This window comes from Octopus bimaculoides, chromosome 15, assembly GCF_001194135.2.
Source record: "Octopus bimaculoides isolate UCB-OBI-ISO-001 chromosome 15, ASM119413v2, whole genome shotgun sequence".
NCBI lineage: Eukaryota > Metazoa > Mollusca > Cephalopoda > Octopoda > Octopodidae > Octopus > Octopus bimaculoides.
The window spans coordinates 52,150,346-52,156,434 of record NC_068995.1 but is presented as its reverse complement, the minus strand read 5'-3'; the positions used below and the strand labels follow the sequence as shown (position 1 = coordinate 52,156,434).

Below are 6,089 nucleotides of genomic sequence, written 5' to 3'. Positions count from 1 at the left end.
AACAGGTGGTAGTCACTGGGTACCAAGTCCGGACTATAAGGTGGGTTGCCGTGTGTGGTCTTCTGTGAGCATTCGTGGGACTCATCTTGCGCACACCTTCCGATATTGCCACTTTTCACTCAAAACCCTATGAATGGTGCTTTGGGAAACCTCAGGAACCAAAATGAGGAGATCATCGAGAGTGTTCCGCTGATTTTCACGCAGGATTTGCTCAAACTTCGCGACTGTCTCGTCGGGAATTGATGGCCACCCGCTTGATTCTTCGTCATGAATTTCAATACACCCAGCTGCAAATTCCCTACACCACTCACGGATGTTTGTGACATCCATTGCACAACTCGGCATACAGGACTGAGCGTGGCAGTGAGGCGCGGGTAGGGGCAGGCGCAGGCGCATGCACAACAAACACAACAGTGTTGTCAATAGCCGCATGCACAGTTACTCTGCGTCTCCAGCGCTCTGTGATGAGACAGGAGACCAAAGCTGCAAGCAGTAGTCTAATTTGCTCAGAGCTAGGGTTTTCCATAGAGTTAACTTAACTGTCGGTTCTTTTGTCACAAAGGTTTGTTGAATCTATCCTATGAAATGTTTGCATTTAGAGGTCAATTTGGTGATGTACCTCACGAAAGATACCTCATTTGACATAATTACATGTATGCCATTAGCATGCTGAACCACTGTGTTAAATAATGTGATTTGTATGTATAAAAAAAAAAATAATAAATGCGCCCTTTTCAAAGCCTATAGCCAGGCTCATGGGCCCGGTTTCCCGGTTTCAATGGCGTATGCGTTCCCGAGCAGGACGGGACGCCAGTCCCTCGCAGCGTTACTCATTGTTGCCAGCTGAGTGGACTGGAGCAACGTGAAATGAATCGAAACCACAATCTTACGATCATGGTGCTGACACCCTAACCACTAGGCCACGCGCCTCCACACGATTTGTACGTGTACCCTCTGTATTGCAGAATCTGAAATTTTGATGTACTAAATTTCATATTGCTTTTATCTGCCCATTGATAAATGAGGCTTACCTAATACTAGAGTGTGATGGTGGGGAAGGGGAGGAGGAGGAGGAGGAGGAGGAGGAGGAGGGAGAAATAATTCTTCATTAAATGAAACTGTAGGAGTGGTGATGATAATAACAGTAGGATAGGACAACAATGGTGACGATCTCTTGTGTTATTTTGAGAGGATTTTGAGTAGCTTGACTGTTGAGAAACGCTAGAGACTGTTGTTTAATAGGTCATCAACTGTGCTAGAATTGAGAAGTGACTGTGGCTGTTGATCTTTTTAGTATATAGCTGTGATAATGATGAGAGCAGCAGAATATGATGGCATTAATGAGAGCGAGTCAGTTGTAGTAGTTAGACGAAATGAGGAGTGTGAATATCTGGATTATATATGTCTTGTTTGTAGAGTTTAATAACGACTTCGGTTGTACTGGTATAGAAAAGCGGCCATGTCTGTTGTTGTTGATAACTTGTCCACAGACAAGCAAAGAAAGAAACAAACACGAGTGAAAACAATACCGCCGCCTTGTGAGTAGGAGAACACTGAAAGAAGCCTGACGTGTGTGTGTGTGTGTGCGTGTGTCCACGTCCCAGCACCGCTTGACAACCAGCGTTGGTTTGTTTACGTCCCTATCACTTAGAAATTCGGAAAGAACACTGATAGAATAAGTTCCAGGTTATAAAAATATACTGGAGTCGATTTACTCGACTAAAACCTTCGATGCGGTGCCCCAGAATGGTTGCAGTCCAGCGAATAAAACAAGTAAACGGTATAAGATAAAAAATGATACCTTTACTTTCTACTTGTTTTAGTCATTGGACTGCGGCCTCGAAGGGTTAACAAAATTAATGTGGCAACCTCACACGATAATCTTAATTAAGACTAAATCTATAGACAGGACAATGGCTGACAAAGCAAAATAAAGGCAACGTGTTAAGAAACAAACGGAATGTTTTTATGAGTTGATAATCAGAAGTGGTGATAGTTTAGATGATGTTTCGGTGACAGTATAGTGTTAATAACACCGTTTTCGGCGATATTCCAGCCTGTCAATACATTCATACATACATACATACGTAAGTACAAACAAAGATACCCTGTTGTTGATGCTGAAATTCTAATAAAGGAACCTTGGATCTAGATTTGAAACTGGTTCTTCCTCTATTGGCAAGAAATCTTGAAATAAAACTGAACAATGACATACATATATATGTTAGCGTGTGTCTGTGTTTATATATGTCTGTGCGAGTATTAACAGCGGCACACATAAGCATTTAAAAGCACAGGCGTACACGAACACAAATACACAAATATATACACATACGAACACAAATACACAAACGCGAACGTGTATTTTGTAAACTCACACGCACACAGATATACACACATACAAGCACATACACATAACGCCAGAACTGTTGAAAAAATATGTAAGAAAAACAAACAAATAAAAAATACAAAACATAGACAAAACAAATTACCCAAATTACCCAGTTTCGCGGGGACCAATGATATCGCGTTTCCCGTTATTCAACATTTCAAATCTAAATTTCACAATTAACATTCTAAGCCTTCGTTGATTCAGTTCTCCTTATTTTTTACAGCAAACAAGTAGAAAGAAAAACAGTTTTAATTCAAAGAGGTATATATAATCATAAACACTCTCCATTTTTGGATGTTTTTTTTCGTTTTTTCTGTTCGTAATTTTTTTCATTTCTTGTCATTGTCTTTTATATTTTCTTAAATCGCGAGTATTAACTTTCAAACATCGTTTTTCTATTTTGTCGCAAGACTTTTGGTGTGAAATCGTATGTTTTAACAGACGTTGTGTATATTTTGGCGTCGATAAACACACGAACTGGTTCTATTGCAGTTTCTTTAATTATCATTAGCCAATCTAATTAACTTACTGACCAATTAAGGGATCGATTGCTTGATTAAGCGTATCATGACGTCGCTGGCTTGTCGTGATGTCATCGATAATTTGTACTCGTTCCTACATTCGTAACTGCTTATCGAATTTATTGGACTCCTGGTCATAAATCATTATTTTACATTTTTTATTATCTCTTATCTCTAATTCGGTTCAGTAATTATTGGTCTGCGGTCATTCTGGGGCACAACTTTGAAGAGTTTAGTCGGACGTATCGACCCCAGTACTTATTGCTGTATTTAAAAAAAATATTTCCTACGCTTATTGTATCGGACACTTTTTGCTGAACCGCTATATCACGAGGACGCCAACAAACCAACATAGGTTGTCAAACAGTGGTGGGCGCGCGCGCGCACACACACACACACGTACATTCGTACGTACGTACAACGGGTTTCTTTTAGTTTCCGTCCACTAAATCCTCAGAAGTCTTTTTCGGCCCGTGGCTATACTAAAAGATACTTATCCAATGACATGCCGTGGGATTGATCCCGGAACCATGTGGTTGGGAAGCAAACCATACAACGACTCCTTTCATTTTATCATTGTTTCTACGTCATAACTTCAGCATAACATCAGTTTCTGCGTTTTTATATTTGTCATTGTGTATACACACAGGGGTGCGTGTGTGCGTGCAAAAGTATCATGTCCATGTTATAATACTTAATTCAATAAAGGCGGCGCGGAGCTGGCAGAGACGTTACAACGCCGGGCGAAATGCTTAGCGGTAATTCGTCTGTCGTTACGTTCTGAGTTCAAATTCCGCCGAGGTCGACTTTGCCTTTCATCTTTTCGGGATCGATAAATTAAGTACCAGTTACGCACTGGGGACGATGTAATCGTCTTAATCCCTTTGTCTGTCCTTGTTTGTCCCCTCTATGTTTAGCCCCTTGTAGGCAAAAATGAAATAAAAAAAACGTTAGCATGCCGGGCGAAATGCTTAGCGGTATTTCGTCTCTCTTTTCGTTCTGAGTTCAAATTCCGCCGAGGTCGAGTTTTCCTTTTGGGGTCGATAAATGAAGCACCAGTTGCGTACTGGGGTTGATCTAATCGATTGGCCACCCCCTCTCCAAAAATTTCGGGCCTTGTACCTAGAGTAGAAAAGAATACTTAGTTCATTAAATAAGTTAGTCTAATTTTTGATATCTTCAGTGTCATTAATCATAGTAATACATTTATCATAACTATAATAATATTTTTATCGTAACTTTTTTCATGTGTTCTCTTTTTTCATAACTGCATACCTGCTTTAGTACCACCCCTGTATATTGTTTTAATCATTAATTTTTATCATAACTACTTATAAACTCATTTTTAACGATCATTCCTGATTTACTATTACCGTTCTTTCTTTAGCCTTAAAAAAATCCTATCTTAATTTCATAATTATCCTGTTATTTTTATAAGTCATTATGACAATCGTTTCTGTTATCTCATCTCATTTTCCTAATTCTTCGTCATAACTTTGGTTTGTCATTGCCACTTCATCATAACACACACGCACACATTTCCAGTTTAGGGAAGAGTGATCTGAAGAAGGTTTATCTGCTATTTCTAGCATGTCAAGTGACCGCACGGGGGACCCCAGGTTGGCTCATAGCAAAGTGGTTTAGCTGTAGATGTTGTTTAACCCTGCTCACAGATCTATAAGCACGGGCATTTCAACCTGACCCACCTCGCATTTTCCCTATACCCACTGCCTTATTATAAGTCCAAGTAAATTTTCTTTTCTTTTCTTTCTTCTACTTGTTTCAATCATTTGACTGTGGCCATGCTGGACCACCGCCTTTAGTAGAGCAAATCGACCCCAGGACTTATTCTTTGTAAGCCTAGTACTTATTCTATCGGTTCCTTTTGCCGAACCGCTAAGTTTCCGGGACGTAAACACATCAGCATCGGTTGTCAAGCGATGTTGGGGGGGGGGGGCAGATACGCAAGCATATACACACACACACACATATATATACATATATACCACGAGCTTCTTTCAGTTTCTGTCTACCAAATCCACCCACAAGTAGAAGACACTTGCCCAAGGTGCCACGCAGTGGGACTGAACCCGGAACCATGTGGTTGGTAAGCAAGCTACTTACCACACAGCCACTCCAGCGCCTATATTAGCTTTTACCATCCCAGCGAACATATTTCACACCTCCACCACCTCATCGACTCTTTATTGTTTCTAACCGGAAGTAATGCTAGAAATTTTAAGGATGGGAGTAATTCGGTTACTAGGTTCTCAGTGAAAAATTTTCATTTTAATACTAAGACAAAATAAGGTTACCCATTCATATAATTTTTATTTCTTCGTAGACAAACTTTAAAACAAGTTAGAAACCATTTTGGTTCTATTAAAAAATGCAATTTATTCATGGTCGCGCCAGACGATACAGCAAGAAAGCTGTTGACCTTTTTTATGTAAGAAAAACACATAACCAAAAGTTTTTTTTTCATTATTTCAGGCTCTAGTTTTCCTCCGTTCTCCTTCCAGCCTGTAACAAAAAACTGTGTTCTGAATACAAACCACACACATACACGTTCACCTACACGATGACACAGACACGCGCACCCCAGTCCACATTCACGCTCTTATGCGCACACAATCATACCCATACGCACAGACAGTTATATTTACACATACACATTCACTCATATACGGAAAAAAACACATCACATTCTCTATTACACACATTACGAGTTCTCCATTATGAACATATTCTTCCTACACAGGGATATCCATAAGTATATCTGGTGCAGGAATACTTTGGGAGAGCGGTCTCTGATAGATTTTGACATTTTTTATTCGGTGATGGATATGTAAGGGACGACCGTGCGAACTCAAAAAGGAGAAATGGTGACGAATGGAAAAAACAGAGGACTCCTTTTATTTAAACGCGTCACACGGTCGAACATACAAATATATATATCAAAGATGATATATATGATATGTTATGCGACGATAACATAGATGACCAGTAATGAAAAACCACAACCGTATAAGATGTATAACAGAGATATTTATTGTAGCGTTAAAGATGTATGTCTGTGTGTGAGTGTGAATGCGACATATAAGAACATAATCAAAGACAGGCCGTCATACAAAGAAAAGTGTGTATGTGAGTGATACATGTGTGTATGTTATTAC

At 39.7% G+C, this 6,089-nt stretch overlaps 1 protein-coding gene across 3 annotated transcripts in view; it reads left to right on the top strand.

Annotated features, from left to right (window-relative positions):
• Window positions 1-2,508: 2,508 nt before the first annotated feature.
• Window positions 2,509-6,089, top strand: part of LOC106870819 (uncharacterized) — a 15,419-nt gene continuing 11,838 nt past the window's right edge. For 2 of the 3 annotated variants that reach the window (XM_014917040.2, XM_052973348.1), the window contains exon 1: window positions 2,509-2,653. The gene's annotated coding sequence lies outside the window, so the exon portion shown is untranslated. The remainder of the gene's footprint in view (window positions 2,654-6,089) is intronic. The other variant, XM_052973347.1, reaches the window with a different exon arrangement.